At 46.1% G+C, this 19236-nt stretch overlaps 1 protein-coding gene across 2 annotated transcripts in view; it reads right to left on the reverse strand.

The window, feature by feature from the left end:
• The window catches only part of LOC135182285 (contactin-4), a 434616-nt gene that overhangs the window by 357862 nt on the left and 57518 nt on the right, over positions 1-19236 (reverse strand). The gene's annotated exons all lie outside the window — the stretch shown is intronic.

The raw sequence follows: 19236 nt of genomic DNA on the forward strand, positions 1-19236 counted from the left end.
TGCAAATCAAAAAAGCAAAGATCTTTAAAACAGCCTGAACATTAAAACTGCTCATATAAAAAGGCATAAAATAGCCCTCAGCTAGGCCAAAAAAACCCCAGCAGTTCAATAAGCCCAATGCATCAAAAGCACCATCAGGCTCCCCCCAGCACTGCAAGTTCTGCCACTTGTTCTTTTGGCCCAGACCCACTCATTAATCAGCTCCAGCACAGGTTGGAGGGTTTTGCCTTGGGTCTGGCGACACGAACTTGGGGACCACTTACATTTTTACTGCATATTGCCATGCCACCAAGCTGTTCAGATGAGCTCTGCTGGGAGGCTGTCTCATTCCAGGAATAGAAATTAATTAATCAGTATATTTTTCCATCCCCGTGCCAGGAAAGGAGAAGAAAAAAAAAAAAAGAGAGAGAAATAAAAACAGTTCTGATTAAAATGGTGTATGGAAGAGGTGCTATTTTTTTGGCAATCACTGGCAACACAGCTATTGATTAAATGAAAAACACTGTGAGCACTTACTCATTTTATAGGTGGGTTTATTTCATCCCCCTGAAACTCCTTTAATTAAAGGCTATCTTCTAGATGTGCTATTGAAAAAGACCTCTGCAGACCTAAGGCATTTTCTTGTTCAAAGGACAATGTCCCACTTAACTCCCCACTTCAGATCCCAAAACTTCAGTCTAGTGAGAAGCCTGCCTCAGAGCTCCAAATGTTGAAGCACCAAATAGATCTACAGTGTTGCTGCTGGGCAGGAAAAATGCTTGAGCCACGACTGTGCTGAAGAGTTGGTGCATCCCTGCTGAAAGCCCAGCAAGAATGCCAACTTGGCAGTATTTGCACTGTGCCTGGCCTCAGCTCCTGGCTCTCATCTAATTTCTACCTCAGGAAAGTACCTTTAAGTGATCAATGGTTGCTGCTTCCTCCCTTCAAAGATGTTGGCAGGAGAAGTATCAAGACGAGCTGGTAACTGGAGCAACACACTGACGACCCCAAGCCCTTCTCCTCCAAAGGCATTACATTCACACTCATGGAACGGTTTGGTTTGGAAGGGACCTTAAAGCTCACTCACTTCCAACCATGGGCAGGGATACCTTCCCCTAGCCTAGGTTGCTCAAGACCTCATCCAACCTGGCTCTGAACAGCTCCAGGGATGAGGCATCCACAGCCTCCCTGGACAACCTGCTCCACTGTCTCCCCACTCTCACTGGAAAGAATTTCTTCCTAATCTCCTGTCGAAATTTGCCTTATTGCCACTTAAATCCTTCCCCCTTGTCCTATCTCCTTCTCTGGAGATCTTTAAGGCCTGTCTAGATGTGTTGCTGTGTGACCTGAGCTAGACTGTATGGTCCTGCTCTCCCCTGACATCCTGCAAGCCTATCACTATTAGCTCTTTCCTGAGGATTGTCCAACATTGAATTCCTTCCTGCTGCTGTGAAGAGGGGCTTCAAGAAAGGGGAAGATAACTGAGCTGGATCATATACTGCTAGGCTATGGTGCTTGCTGCCCCTGCAAACCACTCTCCCAAGAGCTGGAAGCTTAGGTTTCCACAGTTTGCCTATGCTTATATATTTTATTTACTGTCTTAATGGAGCTGAAGCACTCCACAGAGCTGAGAAGAGAGAGATCTAGCTCCAACGAAAGGACTGAAGTCTGTTTTAAAAGGCTCCAGACCCTCTCAAGGGGAGGAAAAATAAAGCCAAGAATTAAAATTTCATCCCTCTTAAATGGAAATAAAGAGAGATCCTCTGCTTTGGCCCCAGCATCCATCAGTCCAGTCCTCCTCACACGCACGCCACGCTTAAATTCCACCTTATCATTTCTGGACTCCAAAGCCTTTCTGATTGAAACCCAGTCAAGCTGTAAGCCTTTCTCAGCTGATTTCCCCACACAGCCTGCTGCCAGACAGCTGCCATTCCTTCAAGACATGGTCTGGTTCTCCTGAAGTATTGCAGAAGGCAGGACTTTAAGAGACCTTAAATCTTCATTACAAATGCTAGCGCTGAAGGCACTCCTGGCAGTGGTTATCCACCCCACGCTCCATCCACAGGCACAGACCCACGTTTCAAACTCACTTCCACCACTCTTCCTCTTACAGAATGATAGGGTTTTTTTGTTGGGAGAGGTCTCTAAGATCATCATTCCCCTAATAATCAAATGTGAGTCTCTCCTGGTGCAACTGAAGCCCTGTTTTACATACCTCTGGCCCACAAGCTAAAATCCAAGGCATTCTGCCTTTCCTCATGGATCAGAGGTCTGGAAAACACCAAATTTACTGATAGACTCACTAACTGGTCCATCTACTCTGCTGATGGATAACTTGTATCAGAGGTTGACTTTTGATGTTCATAACAGATTTGATGCATTTCAGCTTGTAGAGAAATTGGGGAGAGTCTCAAGTGTGCAGTCCCAGGAACCCAGAAGGGCCTTGGACACATGCTCCCTTCCCACAGAAACGTGGCAGGATGCAAAACATGTTTCCCTGTCTTCCCTTCTCATGCTTTTAAGGGGAAATCATTCACTTTGGTCTCTTCTCTTTAGTATCAGGTGATAGAGCAAGAGAAAGTGGCCTACAATTATGCTAGGGGAGGTTTAGGTTGGAGATTAGGAACAGTTTTTCCTCCAGTCAGGGACTGGCACAGGCTGCCCAGGGAGGTGGTGGAGTCCCCATCACTGGAGGTGCCACAGTAATGTGGCAGGATGCAAAACATGTTTCCCTGTCTTCCTTTCTTGTCCTTTTAAGGGGAAATCTCACTTTGGTCTCTTCTCTTTAGTATCAGGTGATAGAGCAAGAGAAAATGGCCTGAAATTGTACTAGGAGAGGTTTCAGTTGGAGATTAGGAACATTTTTTCTCCAGTCAGGGACTGGCACAGGCTGCCCAGGGAGGTGGCGGAGTCCCCACCACTGGAGGTGTGCAAGAATGGTGTGGCCATGGTGGTCTTAGGTTGCTGGGTGGACTCAGTCTTAGAAATCATTTCCAAGCCCATGATTGCCTGCTCTCTGCTTCTTGTTACTCAGGGAAGCACAGACTGGGATTTCTTACCCTGGCTTCTTGCAAAAATGAGCCACTGACCTTCTGTCTGGTCTCCTATTTCAGGATTCCAGGAGCACTGAATGCTCAGCATCCTTTTGTCCTCACTGGCATGACCTGTGTAACTAACTCAAGGACCATTTCTCCCATTATTATAATGAGAATGAAAAAAATACTGATGTCACCCCCCTTGTCCATACCTTTTCATGTCTCAGTGCTTTCCTCCCTATCTTCATGGAGAGAAACATGCACTGATTCATTTATGAAAACAGGAGATAAGATATTAATCACCAAACACTGCTCTAAGGAAATTGTGCTAAATTAGCCCAATAATTAGACGTTGTGAATTATCTGGTCAGGTCTGATAAACAGAGAGCAGCAGGGAGCTTTAAACACTCTTTATCTCACACACCTCACCCAGCGCCTAATGCTTTACCTACTGCACAATTGCATGGGCACACACTGGGAAGAAGATCCACATCCACTGGCATCCTCTAGTCATTAGGCCATGTTTTAAAGGCACCAAAAGGCTGCACACATCCTCCAAAGATGCCCAGAACGTTTGCAGACCTCCATGTGCATAAATTAGTGGTGCTGCAGAAGGCAACCCTGATTTATGCACTCACTATGGACCCAATTAGTTCCTCTGCCACAGAATGCCAAGCAGATTTCCTTAATAAAGCAGAACACATCACATCAAATCTCTCTATGAAAGGCAGGCTCTTCACTCTGTCACTTTGTGTTACTAACTCCTGACTTGGAGATGAGAATTTTGAAGCTGGCTTTTTTTATATTTTGACTTTCTGATGTTTCTTCTCCCTATAAGCACCACTGGCAGGCCATGGGACAGATGATCACTTTGGAGAGATGATCACTTTGGACAGATGAACATCATTCCAGCTAAGGCAGTGACACAGATTTCCCTCAGCTGAATGCAGACGATGTCTGTGTGCGGTACGACAGCTCAAGGAGGTCCTACTGGATGAGGCACTTGGTGCCATGGTTGAGGTGACTGGACAGGGCTGGGTGCTAGGTTGGACTGGATGATCTTGGAGGTCTCTTTCAACCTGGTTGGTTCTATGATTCTACAAGGGACACCAGGAGGTGCCATGGGAGGTGGTGGAGTCACCATCCCTGGAGGTATTCAAACAGCATGGAGCCATGGTGCTTTGGGACCTGGTTTAATGGTCAGGGTGGTCTTAGGTTGATGGCTGGATTGGATGATCTGAGAGGTCCTTTTCCAAGTCAATCTGTTCTATGATTCTACAAAGCTGATGGGATCTCTGCAAGCTTACCCTCCTCTGGCAAGGAGTAGCCCCCCTCCAGCTCCACAGGTTATGCCTTTGTGAGCAGTAGGTAGCTGTCAGGGGCTCTCCATCTTGATTATACCCTAGCTAATAATTTAGTCTTCTCCAGCCCAGGTGGCTTAATGCCTTGGTTAAGGCTGAGACATGCCTGAGTGCTTGCAAGCTGAGGCTCTATCAAGAGAAGAGACTTGGTAAATTGGGAGGAAAAAAAGCCCCACAAGACAAGTGGTGATGACATCTGTGCCTCTGATGTTTCTCACTCAAGTTGGGAACCAGAAATCCTGCAGGATGTCTATGGCAGTTCTCTAACAACACCTCTCTCTGCAGCTGCAGCTTACTGCCAGTGTCTCCCATGTAGTTTGGCACTTCAGGTTAGGACTACCCCCGGTGCAGAGAGCAGTAGAGTGGGAAAGGTACCACATCATGCTGGCCAGACCCAGCAAAGTGGCAGAAGTGGACTGAGATTTGTACCGTTGAAATATATATATAGGATAAACTGCAATACTGTGCATATTGCCCAGTGACAAACAGGCTTTGTCTATGAAGTGGACCAAGAGCTGATCTCAGAAGTGAGATGAGAGACTGTTTCTCTATGTCCTCTCTGCAAAGGGCAGTGAGATACTGGTGTCCCATTTGAAATCTTCCTTTTGAGGAGAGCCTGAGGGAGTTGGGGCTTTTGAGCTTGGAAAGGAGGAGACTAAGGGGTGTCCTCATTCATGTTTACAAGTAGGTAAGGGGTGAGTACCAGAAGAATGCAATCAGGCTCTGCTAGGTGATGCCCAGTGACATGACAAGGGGCAATGGGTGGAAGCTGAAGCATAGAAGGTTTCATGTGAACCTGAGAAAGAACTTTTTCCCCTGTGAGGGTGACAGAGCACAGGAATGGGCTGCCCAGAGGTTGTGGAGACTCCCTCTCGAGTTCTCCCAAGAACTGTATGGGGGCATTTGTGTGATCTGCTCCAGGTGACCCTGCCCTGGCAGGGGCGGGGCTGGACCAGATGATCTTTTTTGGTCCTGTCCAGCCCTGGCCATTCTAGGATACCATAGAATCACAGGGTTCAGAATGGACCTCTGGAGGTGATCTAGTCCAACCCCCCTGCTAAAGCACGTATGCCTAGATCCGGTTGCACAGGGACACATGCAGGTGGCTTTTAAAAGTCTCCCTCGAAGGAGGCTGCACAACTTTTCTGCTCCAGCACCCTCCCAGTAAAGAAGTTCAAGTGAAAGCTCTTGTGTTCCAGTTTGTACCCGTTTCCCCCTTGTGCCATGACTGACCATCACTGAGAAGATCCTAGCCCCATCCTCAGGACCTCCACCCTTTAAATACTTAGTGCATTCAGAAGATGCCCTCTGGGGCTGCTCTTCTGCAGGCTAAACAGCCCCGGGTATCTTAGCCATAAACGTTTCTGGTGTCTATGAGCCAAAACACCATCTGAGGTGTGGTAGCAGAATCAAATGCACTAAGTCACTTCAGGTGCCAAGCAAATATTTTTGGATGTTTATTTGCAGCAGATTAATCAAAATGAGCAATTTTGATGGACATCTACCTTAGCTTCACTCTTTGGCCTAGCAACATTTAGTCAAGGCTAAAATTTTCACACAAGTGTTTTAGAGCAGAACAACAAAATCCACCATTCTTTCTTTCACAGCCATAAGGCGAATCCCACATCAAGTGACACACCTGCAATACAGCTAACCCAATCAACACTCATTTTTGCATCCCACATATGCCAGGGAATTAGCTTTTCAAGCCAAAACGACGCAGAAGCCTGCAGAAACCCACTTCTTGCTCAGGATTGATTTGTTTTCAACACACAACTCCACAATGAAGTTTGGCATTCCTTAAGCAGAGGGCAGTGTTACATCAGGAAATGGTTGTTAAAGTTGCATCATCTGTAGGATGGGGAAATGACTTTGTTTATTGCAACCTGAGAAGATATATCCCCTTTTTTATATATATACACACAGACTATAAATATCATTAAATAAACCTAAATATCTACTGATAAATAAAAGTCTACATAAATATTGTTAGAGGACTTTCTCTCTAAAGTCTCAGAAACTACAACTGAGGATTGTAACTAGGAAAGGAATCATCTCCCACACACACTTTGCCAAGAAAATAATCTTCTTGCCACTGTATTGTTTTTACTTTGACCAAATCCTTTTCCTAACCCCTTACTCAAACCCAGTCCCAGAAGGTTTCCTCTTCTCTTCTCGTTGTATGTCACAATTAGCAGTTCATTAAATATAGATGCAAGATGCTACTCAGTCCACTCTTAGCCTCTAAACTGGCACATCTCCTATTCCTCACAGACCTGGCACTGCAATCCACTAGCAAGAGTAGGTTCCCTTGATTCCATGATGCTTTGGTCCTTCTGGCTCCTGCAGTCCCTGAGCATTCTGCTGATGCTGCCCCTCTTAATGGAAAAGTTGGAGCTGAGAAACCCTGTCAGGAGATAACATTCACCAACAGCCCTAAAACTTTCCTCTAGTGCTTTGATATTTGTGCACCGTTCAGATGCCACTTGCTCACACAGAGATGTTATTCTCTACCAGCAAAGCACTTCAGATGGAAAGTGTTATCTGCTCCTAACTGACATCTTCCACTAAATGGAACAGTTAATTAATTTGGTCCTGGGCCAGTCTGAGCTCTTTGGCTTGCGTGAAAGCGACGAACACAACTTGCAATTCTTTGGCACTGCCTCTTCTCCTCCTCCTCCCCCCCCTTAAAAAGGAACTTTAGTTGTTTACAGACTTGATACAAGAAAATCCAAGCTGCTATGGTGACACATCATTAGTTAAAAATACACCACAGCATAAAGAGCTTTAGTAGAGAGAGAGAGCATTGGAATGCAGAATTACCCCCAAAAAGCTTGGGAAGGAAAACTCAGTCATCTGCAAACTGCTACAGGCTGGAGCAGAAGAGCAAAAGATAAAGGACTGCAACCACTTTGTGCATTATTACAGGAAGTGAACTTGGTACAATTAACTGCGTCACAAATACCGTAAGAGGGGTCACAAACGCTTGAATCTCATCTCTAAAATGCAGATGCTAAATGCAGAGGGTAAAAGGTCTCCAAAGATAAAAAGCCAACTCCAACCCACAAGGGTGTGAAAGTTCCATGTCTGTGACCAGAGCCAGGCTCACACAGAAGAGGGGAAAAAAAGCCAGTGTGATTTGTGACTTGCAGAAAGCACTGAAGACAAAGAAATGAGAATCCAGCAGAGATGACAGCGTCTCCTTGGGAGATGCTCTGCGCAAAGCACAAAGTCACTTAGCAGGCACGCCGCACCTACGGGCTGGCAGACGTACGCAACGAGTTCTGACAGCAAGAAAGAGACAGCATTAAAGGGGGATGCCCAGGCTTAGTCCAGATCTACAGCTCTGTCTGCAAAGACCAAAGCAACTTGCAGATCTGAGCGACACTGCACCGGAGAGGGAAGCGGCACATGTGCTGTCTGGAGTCATTTGTAAGGCTGCATAACGACTCGGAGCCGCTGCAGACTCCTTCAGCCGCTGAAAGAGCCACGACTCGAAGGAAAGGCAAATATGGCCAGAGGTCTCTATGAAAAGAACACTTACACACCTCCCTCAGAAACACAACAATTCACACTCAAGTAATTAATTGTGAGAGCCAGCAGATGAATTCTAACAAGGTAACAGCCTTCCACACTACAGGTGCCATAGCCACAAGGCCTTCTGCTTTAGCGCGCAATGTCACAGGCGTGGTCCAGGATCCTCTCTGCAGGAACAGCTGAGGCTTCAGGGGCTGCATGTAACCACATCCATCCCTGACTTGTGTGTAGCTTAATTAAAAGGCAACTGTAATTAGTGCACAACGTGGTGGTCTCAAACAGATGCAGAGAATAACCCCCAATACCCCCAACCAACATCACATACTCCTTAGACGTCCTTGGTGGCTCAGTCATTCCTTTCCAATATCATTCCAGCTTAAAAAAAAGCAGCTTAGCTGAGCTAATCAATACAGGCCCTGTTATAAATTGATAAGACAGACTGCAGCTGGCTATAAAATGGAGCACAATGAAGTTGATTCTATGATTCTATGAAGTGCAACAGAAGTCAAGAACAAGGCAAAACACAATTAATGGGGAATCTAGAGTGGGTCTCCATATGTGCCGGCTGTAACAAAGAGCACACTGACTGATCTCAGAGCAAGGCTGTGCTGAGTTGGAGCAAATGTGACCTGACTCTGAGAGCATGAAAGCCATTTAAGATGCCTGAATGCTGAAGATGGGCAAATGTAAGATGTAGATCACAGAAGCACGGAATGGTTTTGTTAGATGGGACTTTAAAGACTATATGGGAGGGGGGCACCTTCCATTAGACCAAGAGAATAAGATGAAATAGCCTCAAGTTGCACCAGAGGAGATTTAGTTTGGGTATTAGGAAACAAAATCTTTCAGTAAAGGGTGGTCAGGCATTGAAAGGGTGGTCAGGGAAGTGGTGGAGTCACAATCCCTGGAGGTGTTCTACAAACATGCAGACATAGGACTTCAGAACAATGTTTTTTGTGGGTATGGTGCTGGTGGATTGACAATTGGCCTTGATGTTCTTAGAGGTCATAGAATCAAGCAGGTTGGAAGAGACCTCCAAGCTCATCCAGTCCAACCTAGCACACAGCTCTATCCAGTCAACTAGACCATGGCACTAAGTACCTCATCCTGGCTTTTCTTGAACACCTCTAGGTCTTCTCTAACCTTAATGACTCTAAGCTCCATCCAAGTTGGCCTTGAACAATTTCAGGCAGGGGGCATCAATTACAAATTGATGTATAGAAATGAGATGATGATCAATATATTCTCAGAGCAGCATCAAAAAGAATTACTAACCTGGGATTCCCAATGATGAGGACTCCAGTTGATTTTCAAGGGGCATAAACTCAGTACCCAACCCACTGCAGCTCAAGGCTGTGTACCTTTGGGAAGAAGGTCATCAAGAGAAGGTGAAATAGATGCTCCAGTGACATTTCACAGGAGGAAAAGAGGTGGCTCTGAAGAGGTGTTTGAATTCTGGGATAACAGACTGTGGCAAAGCCTAAATAAAACCAAAGTAAATCAGGACGCATCTGTTCAGCCTGAAAACAGGTTGGGGGTTGGTTTCTCTCTCTTTTTTTCCCCCCTCTTGTCTGCTTCCTGTGGAAGGAGGGAAAAGATTGAAGATAACATCTCCAGTATCAAAGTGGGTGACACAGTAGAATTGTGGTGATTCTTGTGGAATGAGAGGAATAAAGCTTAAAGAAGAAAATGAGGAAATGAGAGATCTTTGAACTACTTTGAAGTAGGGCACCAGAAAGCTGATCCAAATTCCCATTAACTTTAGTGGTGCATGAAATACAGTTTACTAGATGTATGACTCCCTGCTCAGGCAATATGAGCACTGGGCAGAGCAGCTCTTGGAAGAAGTATGTTACAGTAAGTGACGACTAACACACAGTGATGCGTGTTCCAAACTGGTAAAGAGCCAGGAGTACAAAGCAAAACACAGAGCCAGGAGTGGAACAGCAAAGAACTGATGGAAAGGAATTGTTTTATGTGAATGAAAAGAGACTCTGAGGTGACCTTATTGTGGCTTTTCAGTATCTTAAGGGGACTACAAGAAAGCTGGGAAGAGACTTCTTAAGCTGTCGGGCAGTGATAAGACTGGGGGGAATGGAACGGAACAAAGCTGGAAATGGGTGGATTCAGAGTGCAGTTTAGGAAGAAGTTGATCAGCATGAGGGTGGGGAGAGCCTGGAAGAAGTTGCCCAAATTGGTGGTGGAAGCCTCATCCCCGGAGGTTCTGGCCAGCCTGATCTAGTGTGAGGTGTCCCTGCCCAAGGCAGGGGGGTTGGAACTGGCTGATCCTTGTGCTCCCTCCCAACCCTGACTGATTCTGTGATGGTAAATTCTCCTGCTATGGAAGAATATGTGGTTCAGATTCAAAAAGGCTATTCAGCTATCTCCTGATTCTATGAAAAGAGTGGCTGTGAGACTCAAGTGATAACTTCCAAGAAGATTTAATAGTGGAGCTGGAGTGATGAAGAGACCAGAAGGAATTACACACTGGAGACAAAAAAAGGAGTCATATTCCAAGTCCTCCTTTCTGCCACATGGTGTATTGAGGACAGTTGTCACTCAACAACTACCAAAATAACATTTTTTACTAGAAAACTTTGAGCAGGCCACTTGGACTACATCATCTCTGCAGCTCTCTTCCAAGCTCAACTACTCTGTGAAAACAAACCTCGTTTAAACAAGGATAGGAACACATTTTAAAGGGTGTGATTATGACCACCAGCACATAAAGGGTGGCTACCAGGAGGATGAAGACTCTCTTTTTACAAGGAGCCACATGGAAAAGACAAGGAGTGATGGGGACAAGTTACACCACCTGTGTTTGTAGCTTTTGCTCCTTGTCCTATTGGTGCTGACCAGCAAAAAGATACTGGCCCCATCCACTAGACAACCACCCCTCAGATATCTGGATAATATCTCCTCTGAGTCTTCTCTTCTCCAGACTAAACCAGCCCCAGATCTCTCAGTCTCTCTTCATAAGGAAGATGCTCAAGTCCCCCAGTCATCCTCATGGCTCTCTGCTGGACTCTGTCCAGCAGGTCCTGAACTGCGGAGACCAAAACTGGACACAGTAGAATCACAGAATCAACCAGGTTGGAAGAGACCTCCAAGATCATCCAGAACAAAGCAGTTGGGCACACTGGTGCAGCATCCAACCTGGCAGCCATCGTTTCCTACTTCATCCTTTCAGCACTGCAACTCCACCTCCAGACTTGTAGGCTTCAGCTTTTTCTTTTGGTGTCTGATGAATAGGTGGGTTAAGGGGCACACGAGAGGCAGCAGTGGCACACCTCATTTACATTGCTAAAGTAAATGTTTAATATTCCTGCAGCCTGAAATTAATTTCCTAAATGTTAATTGATGCTATTGAGGATTGCTAAGGGCATACTGAAGGCATTTCAAATGATTAGCTGGAGATTTGATGGCCACTTCAGTCGTGGCCAAACTCATTGCCATAGTTCTTGTCCCACCCATAGCAAGAAATGCTTTTCAATAAGGAAAAAGTAAAACAAGTAGAATTGGTGCAATTTAATCTGGCTAACACTGATTTTAAACTGAAACCTGATTTCTGCTCCTTCTTTTGAGGAGAGAGCTTCTTTTATGGCCGTTTCAGGCCTTTCCTGATTTGTACCATGGATGCCCCTGATGAAATGAACAAAGTCTATTCGAGATGTGCTCATGATGTTGAGGGGCTTGAAATCAGAAACAAAAATGATAAAGCTATTTGATTTGCAGCTCCCAAACCCTGCAGCTCCCCAAAAACAAAGTAGTGGAAGGCAGCCAGACATGAGCTCACCACCCATGCCTTGGGTCTCAGGCTCTAAGACACATGGCTCTCCCGCTGAGCGGCACAAAGGTCCTACTGTCCTCCCTCTGTACTCTTTGGGACTGAAAGACAATCGTCACCAGCAGCCTGCCAAGGAGCTGACAGGAGGTAGAGAAAGCCTTCAAAAGATACTTGCTTAATGAGAGCTTGCTGAAGAGAACTTATTTTAAGCACTTGCTTGGAAGAAAGAGTCTTTAGTCAGCTCAGCAGCCAGTGGCACTGAAAGCTGAAGAAGTCAAGTGCAAAAATAAAACCCTTTCAACAACTGATGCAATCTTGCTGACTTCTCCTAAGTCAGAGCTGATCACAGGCACCAAGCCCAGCTACCCAGAACTTGCAAGCTGAAAAGAATACATTTACCCTCTACAGACCCATTGAATACTGATTGCCTGTGTTGCCTATGCCACACAATCTGGGAAGGAAGGTTCTCTACAGCTGTCTTGCCAAAGCTGTGCTTTGCCTTCTCAGCCTTTTGTTCTTTCATGCTGCATACCTTCAAGCAGGCTGCCTCCAGCTGCTCTCTCCCTTACATCAAAGCCCAAGGAAACAACTTCCATGATTTTTTATTTACAACACCTATTGCACCAATTGAAGAAGGATTCTGGTTTTAGCTTTGCCCCATCACACAAGGCATTTGCATGGCTATGGTCTGAGTTTTGCACCTTCCACACTTCAGATGGCTCTTTCCAGCCCATTTTGATGTTGGATTGCCAGCAGGATTAGATTGGTAAATTACTAACTCTTTCTGCCCCTGCTTAACTATGAAACACATTGCATATAGAGCCATAGAGGCTCTATGATTCACTTCAAGTTAAAATTACTGAATGAATTTCTAGCTGTTCAGTCCAAGGAGGTTGAGACCCCAAATAATTCAGACTGGCACAGGTGCTACAGGAAGCTTTTTCAATCCATGTCTTCCAGCCAAGTGAGTAACTGTTCTGGCCTAATTTGCTTCCTAAGAGGAAATCTGGAATGGAGTAAAAGGTTGCTTTTGATTTCAGAAGCACAGTCCATAGCCACAACAAGTGTAAGATGTTAAATACAATAGATCTCACCAAATTGAGTCATCTTCAGCATTATCTTGTTAGCAATTGATTACCTGCAAGCAAGCCTGGGGTGTTCCTCTTTCAGTTTGTAGGATAAAAAGATAACTTTCAGACTCATAGAATCAATCAGGTTGGAAGAGACCTTCAAGCTCAACCAGCCCAACCTAGCACCCAGCCCTAGCCAAGCCACCAGACCATGGCACTAAGTGCCCCAGCCAGGCTTGGCTTCAACACCTCCAGGGACAGCCACTCCACCACCTCCCTGGGCAGCCCATTCCAGTGCCAATCACTCTCTCTAGCAAGAACTTCCTAACATCCATCCTAGACCTGCCCTGGCACAACTTGAGGCTGTGTCCCCTTGTTCTGTTGCTGGGTGCCTGGGAGAAGAGACCAACCCCACCTGGCTACAGCCTCCTTTCAGCCTAGGCTGGAAGAGACCTTACAGGTCATCTAACCCAAACTCCCTGCCAAGGGCAGGAACGCCTCTCAACTAGCCCAGGCTACTCAAGGCCTCATTCAAACTAGCCCTGAACATCTCTAGGGAGGGGGCAGCCACAATCTCTCCAGACTCTTGGTTGAGATTAACAATCCACTACAAAGCACTAAATGTGAAGACCAAGCAGCAGCCCAAACCCAAGAGCTGTGCTGGGGAAAATGCATCTGCAAGTAAACTGAGAATCATGTCATTCCAAACCTGTCATTCCAGCATTTTTCAGGAGCTGTATCCTCACTTAAGCATCCCTTGAGGCAGCAGCCACCGTGAGATACAGGCTGAGGGATGTACCATCTCGAGCAGCAAATCCTACTGTGATTTTAATTGAATTACAGCAGCCTTTTCTTTGTTGTTGTTGTTGCAGAGCCTCTAGACTGTTGCTGGCTTCCTGTGATTCAGCAGTTGACTTCTCAACACACTAATCCCTCCCTAAGACAGTTTCTCATTCCTTTTAAGTAGTGCTTCTGACAGCAGCAACCTATATCTTAGTTGTTCAAGGCTCTCCCTTTGTTTTTTTCCAGTAAGGTGATCTCAGAAGCACTTTTGCTCTCAAACTCCTACCATTTCTGCACCCATGAGAAGGTTCTGTCTTTTAGCAGCTCAGGAGTTGTCCTCCAAAAGGAAAGAGACTTTCATACAGTTCCTTTCTACTTTTAAGCTCACCTAACAACAGTATGGCAGACATTAAATAGAAGACAGAAGAAGGGAAACCTGAAGCCCAGATGATAAGCAGCAGTGACACTCACCTCTAAACATAAGCCAGCTGTGAAGTGTTCTTCACATTACCTGAAGAACACACATTTATTTGGCTGTTTACAGGGTATGCCAATGAAAATCCCAACTGGCTACTTTAACTTCCAACCTCATGGGTGTAGAAAAGCTAATAGGGGGAAAAAAAAGGCAAAAAGAACTGCCAGGACCTGCCTCTGCCAGAGCAGGCAGCGTGTCAGCATCTCTATCATTCAATAACACCTTTGAATCAAGGCTGATGAGTCTTGACCTAGCAATCTAAGCAACAGTTTAAACCTCACTCAGTTTAGTGACTCTTTACTGTAGTAATGAACAGCTTAAAACTCCTACCATAATTGCTCTTGACCATAATCATCCAACAGCCATTAGCTGTTTATCTTGGAAAATTAATCCTCAAAGGGTGACCCTCATGTCCAAAATATGCTCTCAGTCATGAAGAACGATTGATAAATTATTCCCAGCTAGTCCACAGAGCCACTTTTAGTGGCATTTTATCATCAAAGTTGCTTTCCCTTTAATCAAGGGCTAATGCAACATGAAATCCTTCACTATGGGCTGCGCCATGAGATAAAGTTAGCAACCTTCAAAAGCCTGCAAAACAGCAATTTGCACACACAAACACAAGATTTAAGGCTCCCATCATAACCTGCATCATCAATCACAGGCAACAGGGGCCTTAACAGGGCTATTTTCAGAGCATATTAAACTTGGTGACATCTTAACCTTCTTGTAAGGCCATGGTAATCTCTCCACAGAAATCAAACGAGGGCAGAAGGGCAGATCTGCTTCACGCAGAAATGTTCTCTGCGTCACATTTCAGCAGGAGCAGGGAGGTGATTGTCCCCTTGTACAAAGCTCTGTTTCGAGTTCAGTTTTGGGCACCTCATCACAAGAGGGATGTGGAAGTGCTGGAGACAGTGCAGTGGAGGGCACAGGAGATGGGGAAAGGCCTGGAGAAAAAAATCTTACGAGGAGCGACTGAAGGAGCTGAGGCTGTTTGGTTTGAAAAAGAGGAGGCTGAAGGCAGACCTTATTGCTGCCTACAGCTACCTGAAAGGAGAGTGTGGAGAGGGTGCACCTGGTCTCTTCTCACAGGCAGTGACAGAACAAGAGGGAATAGCCTCAAGCTGTAACTGGGTAGGTTTAGACTGGACATTAGGAAACTTTTTCCCAGCAAGAGTGGTCAGGCACTGGAAAGTGCTGCCCAGGGAGGTGGTAGAGCTGCTAACCCTTGATGTGTATAAAAGCTGTTTTGATGTGGTGCTTGGGGACATGGTTTAAGAGTGAACTTGACAGAGTAGGGCTGTAGATTTGACTTGGTGATCCTGAGGTTCTCTTCCAACTGCAATGTTTCTGTGAGTGGGTGACTAAGGGCACTGCTGCCTCACCAGACATTGGCTGACAGCACTTTCAGCCCCATATTCCCACTAAGGGAACAGAGGCCACACTTTTCACACATGCTCTCCAAGCTCTGCACAGCTCCAGAGGAAAGCTCTCACTGAAGTGGGGCACATCTCTAGCTAACAGCTCATCTTCCAAGCCTTGCTTGCAAAGGGAAGACCTGGGCAGGTGCCCAGACTTTGTACCCAACTCCACTCTAAGTTTTGGTCAAGTGTTTGGTTGTGCTTTTGTATTCAGCATGTTCTGATGAGGAAAAGTCAAGTCATGAGTTTTTCAGCCTAAATATGACTGTTACATAAGAAAAAAAAGGGGGGGATGAGGGGGGGGGGAAATCTCAAACTGATGCCTCTGCAATAATGAATTAGAAACTGAGCTATCCTAATTAAAAAGGTTTCATTTCATTCGGCTATAAAATTAGCAAACTATCTCCGAGGTGTAACTTCCAGGAGAGCAAAGGCTGCTCAGCTTTTAAAAGGCACCACTAAATCCACCTTCAAATGGCAATTTGGCTAATTCTGCTTCTCAAATTGCTTTTAGAACAATTGATTCAGGTTTAATTGTCCTGGCTTGCCATGCAGAGAGGAGCGTTGATGGCTTGACAAATTCAACTCATAAAAGAGAAGGGGCAAGAAAAGGAAGAGTCTATGGAAAGGGCTGAGGCATAGAAGGTGCAGAAAAGGAGACAGGAACTGGGATGGAAGGAAGCCAGGCGAGGATAAAGAAGAAAAGGACACACAGATCTCTGGAGGATTAGGCAAAGAGTAAGAGGACATGGTGGCAGACACATCACAGGCTCACAGGATGGCAGGGGTTGGAAGGGACCCAAAAACATCATCCAGACCAACTCCCCTGTCAGAGCAGGACTATCCAATCTAGCTCAGGGTACACAGGAGCACATCCAGACAGGCCTGGAAAGGCTCCAGAGGAGGAGACTACACAACCTCTCTGGGCAGCCTGTGCCAGGGCTCTGGGACCCTTACAGCAAATAAGTTTCCCCTTGTGCTGAGCTGGAACCTCCTGTGCTGCAGCTTCCATCCATTGCTCCTTGTGCTATCCCACGGAGCAGTGAGCAGAGTCTGTCCCCCCCTCCTGGCCCCCAGGCCTCAGACAGTTACAAACATTGATTCAATCCCCTTTCAGTCTTCTCCTCTCAAGCCTAAGCAGCCCCAGGTCCCTCAGCCTCTCCTCATCAGGCAGTGATCCAGTCCCCTAATCACTCTTGTAGCCCTTGGCTGGGCCCTCTCCAGCAGATCCCTGTCCTTCAACTAGAGAGCCCAAAACTGAAGGCAGTACTCAAGATGAGGTCTCACCAGGGCAGAGTAGAGGGGAAGGAGAACCTCCCTTGATCTGCTGGACACACATGACAGTAAAGAGCCTGGGAAGTAGGACAGTTATTTTCCAGGGATCTTGAAAAGCTGAGGGATGCCTGAAGATCACAAACAACTCCTGTCTTTGAAGGAGTGATCTAAAAATTACATGCAGTAAGCCCCTATCCAAGTAATCCTCTTACACACTGATCCAACAGCACTATAACCGAGCAAGTTTCCACCTGGAATGAGTGGCAGCTCTCCAGATTCATGTGGCCAACAGCTATCAGACACAAACACTCACAGCCTAAGCAAAGGGAAGCCACCCTCTTGGTGGTGGATAGCAGTGGAGGAAGAAAGACCCCTGTAGTTTCAACCCGTTCCACAATTAATGGCTACTCAAACTTAAAGCAGAAAGAATATTCATTGCAATTTGTTTTATGGGCCTCTCACCCAGCACACTCAGCTTTCCTGTGCAGGCAAAGATGTTTCTGCAGCTCAGATGTAGGCAGAGTCTACTGGTAATACCTCTCATTAAAATGACACTGTGAGCCTGGCTGTTGAGTACAATGCACAGATGCAACAAGCTTGCCAAGGCAACTCTTAGCCTGTAGCTGCTTTAATTAGCTTGACAGGTAATGAAGTACAGTGTTAGAATTATACTATTGCAGTGCACAAATGTTTCCTTTCCAATATGTATTTACTGAGTTGCTTAGGTTAAAAATAAAACCCCACACAACACAAAACAAGACAGCCAGTTTGGGTTCACCAGACCAAAGCAAAACCCCAAACTTGGCTTCCTCTGCATCCAAGCAAAATAACATGTGTGACCCCCTCTTGCTCCTAAAAAACATCCAGTGATCACAGAATCAGTCAGGGTGGGAAGGGACCACAAGGATCAGCCAGTTCCATACCCCCTGCCACACTCAGGGACACCTCATGCTAGATTAGACTGCCCAGACCCTCATCCAGCCTGGCCTAAAACACCTCCAGCCATGGGGCCTCAACCACTTCCCTGGGCAACCCACTCCAGCCTCTCACCACTCTCAGGCTGAACAACTTCCTCCTCACCTCCAGGCTGACTCTCCCCACCTCCAGCTTTGCTCCATTCCCCCCAGTCCTGGCACTCCCTCGCAGCCTAAAACGTCCCTCCCCAGCTTTTTTGTAGCCCTCTTCAGATCCTGGAAGGCCACAAGGTGGTCACCTGGGAGCCTCCTCTGCTCCAGCCTGCACAGCCCCAACTCTTTCAGTTTGTGCTCACAGCAGAGCTGCTGCAGCCCTCTGAGCACCCTCCTGGCCTTTCTCCAGACAGACTCCAGCATCTTCAAATCCCTCTTCTAATAGTGGCTCCAGCACTGGATGCAGTACTCCAGGTGGGGTCTCAGCAAAGCACAGCAGAGGGAGAGAATCACCTCCCTCACCCTGCTGGCCACACTTCTGCTGCTGCAGCCCAGCCTCTGCTTGGCTTTCTGGGCTGCAGGTGCACACTGCTGGCTCACGTCAAGTTTCTTGTCCACCAGCACCCATCCTGTACTTAGCTCTTGAAAGCACAATGCTGGCTCCCAGGGTAGCTGCTGGTCAAGAGCTTATCAGCAAAGGGCAGACTTCAGATGCAAAGTTTGCCCTTGTTCTCATCTAGGGAGATCTCAGAGACTTAGATCAGATTGCTGCTCTCTTCCCCCTTACTTGCCATGCACCACAGGAACACAGTTCTGGCTTGTGGTCCCATTACCCATTGCATCACTGAACCTCTAAACACCCAAACTCGTTAAGTACTTATCCACACTTAGCTGTTTTTAAATACTACTTCCCTTCAAGCCAGTTGTATCACAGAACGGGGGAGTTTAACACAAATTCCAATCGCATCCTTGCTAATGAGAAGTGTTTACCAAACAGTTGCATTGTTCTGCAAACAGAAAGCAATTTGCATTCTCCTGCCTATGGTGGTGTCAGCATTTGCAAGCCATTACCAGCACGCATGGAGTTGCCTGCTCCAGTCCTTCACGTTTGCTCTCACGCTGGAGGGTATCAGCATCTCCTTTTTGCTACTGGGAATCCTAAAAGTGAGATTTCACCTAAGAAAGAGCTGTGAGGCTAACTCAGGAGTACTGTCCCGAGGGATAAGGAGTCCATTATTCAAAGTTATCATTTACATAAAGCAAGAAGCTTTTCTTTTCAGACCTGTAAGTGATGCATCACAAAATGCATCACACTGTCTTTGCAAACCTTAGACCAGGATAGCTTTGCACATTTCAGAAGGCCCAGACTGAATGAGAATAAATTTACTTCACCTACAGCAGTGATTCAGTTTCCCTTGTAAACACCACCCAGGACTGAAGAGAAGCTTCAGAATTACCCCCGAAGAAAGGAACTAAGAAATTAACATATGATGAGCAGAAGGCATCTGTAACCTCTCTGAACAGAGAGAGCAAAGAAGAAGGGAGTACCTACATTTAGTTTGTAAACTCTGAAAAGGTTTCTGTCATCCTTTGAAGAGAACA

The sequence above is a fragment of the Pogoniulus pusillus genome, chromosome 16 (genome assembly GCF_015220805.1).
Source record: "Pogoniulus pusillus isolate bPogPus1 chromosome 16, bPogPus1.pri, whole genome shotgun sequence".
Taxonomy (NCBI): Eukaryota; Metazoa; Chordata; class Aves; order Piciformes; family Lybiidae; genus Pogoniulus; species Pogoniulus pusillus.